General features: G+C 29.5%; 1 protein-coding gene across 1 annotated transcript in view; it reads right to left on the bottom strand.

Annotated features, from left to right (window-relative positions):
• The window catches only part of KIFAP3 (kinesin associated protein 3), a 143,836-nt gene that overhangs the window by 115,032 nt on the left and 26,045 nt on the right, over window positions 1-2,759 (bottom strand). The gene's annotated exons all lie outside the window — the stretch shown is intronic.

The following is a 2,759-nucleotide window of genomic DNA, read 5'->3' as shown; positions in this document are numbered from 1 at the left end:
GGTGCCCTACCCATTGAGCCACAGGCGCAGCCTGAGTCAAAGATTTTAAGTGTGCTATTATAAACACATTCAAAGAACTGAAGGAAAGGAATTAAAGGACAATATGCAAGGGTGTGAAAAAGGTGTTTCACCAGAGAATATCTAGAGATGTGAATTATAATGAAATCCAGATAGAAATTCCATAGGTGAGAAGTGCAATAACTGAAATAAAAAATTCACTGGGAGGTCTCAACAACAAATATGAACTAGAAAATAAGGAAAGGGCAGAATAAATATTTAATGAAATACAGATGATCTCCGACTTAATAATGGTGAGACCTAACCATTTTTACTTAATAATGGGTTTAGAGGAAGTCTTAAATGAAAATTTGATTATAGAATTTTTAAACTTGTGATGGGTTTATTGGGATATAACCTCATCATAAGTCAAGAAGCATCTTTAATGACCGAAAATTTTCTAGGTTTAATGAAAAATATTAATCTGCACCTCCAAGATGCTCAGTAAACTCTAAGATAAACTCAAAAATATTAAAACACATTATAGTCAAACTGGCCAAAGTGATAGGCAAAGAGAATGTTGAAAGCAGCAAGAGAATAGTAACTTAACATGTAACATGAATAGGGGATCCTCAATAAGAGCAGCACCTGATTTCCCATCAGAAGCCCTGGAGACATGAAGGCAGTGGGACAATACATTCAAACTGCTAAAGAAAAGTATTACCATATTAATAGTGCTTTAAAAAGTGCTAAAAAAATTGTTTTCAAAGAAGAATTCTATATCAGCAAAACCGTCCTTTGAAAACTAAGGAAAATTAAATTATCTCCAGGTAAACAAAAATTCAATAATTTCTTGCTAGCAGACCTTTTCTATATAAAATTCTATAGATAATTCTTCAGGTTGAAATGAAAGGACACTCTATAGTAACTTAAATCCACACAGTGAAATAAAGGACACCAGCAAAGTAACTATGTAGGTAAATAAAAAAGACAAAAACACATTATTTCTGATTGTACTCTTTTCTTCTGATTTATAAGAATGATACATGTAGCATTATATATAAATATATAAATGTATAAAACATGTAATAAGCAATACATTTATAACATACAGATGTAATTTGTATAACTATAACTATACAGATGAGCGAGGAAGAAAGAAAGGTATATTAAAACAAAATTTTTGCATGCTGTTAAATTTAAGGTGGTATTAACTGGAACTAGATTGTTTTAAATTGTTAATTATAACCTCATTTGGAAAATAACTAAGGAAAATATCATTAAAGAACAACAATGGGATTACTGGAAAATATAGATGATATAAACTAGACAATATTTATTTTGCATGAAAGAAGGCAAAAAAGAACAGAAAAGGTAAACAGACATACAAAAAACTAATATAAAATGCTAGATGTAGGGTGGCGCCTGTGGCTCAAAGGAGTAGGGCACGGCCCCATATGCCAGAGGTGGTGGGTTCAAACCCAGCCCCGGCCAAAAACTGCAAAAAAAAAAAAAAAATGCTAGATGTAAATCCTACTTTTAAGTAATTATTGTGAAATTGACTAAACAATCTGATGGAGAAAAATGAATTAAAAATCCCTCATGATCCAATTACATAAAACAGAAACTCTTTAGATTCAAAGATAAGAATAAGGTAAAAGTAAGGGAATGGAAAAAGATATATCATGCAAAAAAAGACCGATTGAGAAAAAAAAATTAAATACATAAAGATTGAGGATTCAGAAAATATTCAAGACATGAAAATTATGTATACTGTATGCATTAATATACATATATACATAATATTTACGATATGAATACAAACTTTACAGGGTAAGAATTTCAAAAGTCTAATAACATGGAAAAAATTCATTAGAAATCAGGTAAATGAAATTTAAAGAGATATTATTACCAACAACACAATGACAAAAATTTAAAAGTCTGACACTTTCATATTTCACTGGTATGAGGATACAGTGGCACAACTATTTTAGAGGTCAATTTGGCAATATTCTTTCAGACCTTTTGACTTTCATTTCTGTATGACCTTCATTTCTGTGTAAAGACCTTAAAGAACCTTGTTTGTGCACATAGTAAGATGTATAAACAGAGGTGTCATTCTGACATTGTTTCCTATTGAAAAAAATGCAGAAACAATCTAATAACCATTGACTAAGATATAGCTAAAGAATATGTATAACTTCATAAAGTATAATAATCAAAAGTAGCTTAAACATTATGTTTATATGTACCCATGAACATTACTACAAGAAGAAAAAAAACAAATATTATAAAGATTCATATAAAGCAATACTCCATATTTAATACAGAAAAAAATCTGCACATATATATATATATGAGAAAGTATAAAAAAATCTGGAAGAATATACTCCAAATCTAAAACAGAGCATAACAGGGATTCTATCTCTAATAACCTAATTCTTTTAAAAGAACATATTTTAACATAGTTCTATAATTTTTAAAATACTTAAAATATACAAATTTTCTAATTGGAATTTTGGTATTATCCTATGGCTCTCTGGGTATATGCTCCAAGCTACAAACTATTGATTTGTACAGCTAGAGAGACTGTACTCTCTCTAGCCTCCAAAAAGCAATTTGACAACCATCAAAAGGTATTTTTTCTCATATGATACAAATCACATAAGAAGGACATCTTTTATGTTATATTTAGCAAAAGTATGACCAGAAAATGATGTATTTAAAATAATTCTATAGTGGTAATACTGGGAAAAGAGTTT

Source organism: Otolemur garnettii, unplaced genomic scaffold (genome assembly GCF_000181295.1).
Source record: "Otolemur garnettii isolate 467f Iridium unplaced genomic scaffold, OtoGar3 scaffold00016, whole genome shotgun sequence".
Classification (NCBI taxonomy): domain Eukaryota; kingdom Metazoa; phylum Chordata; class Mammalia; order Primates; family Galagidae; genus Otolemur; species Otolemur garnettii.
Note: the sequence above shows the minus strand (reverse complement) of the source record. Positions and strands in the feature narration are given on the sequence as shown.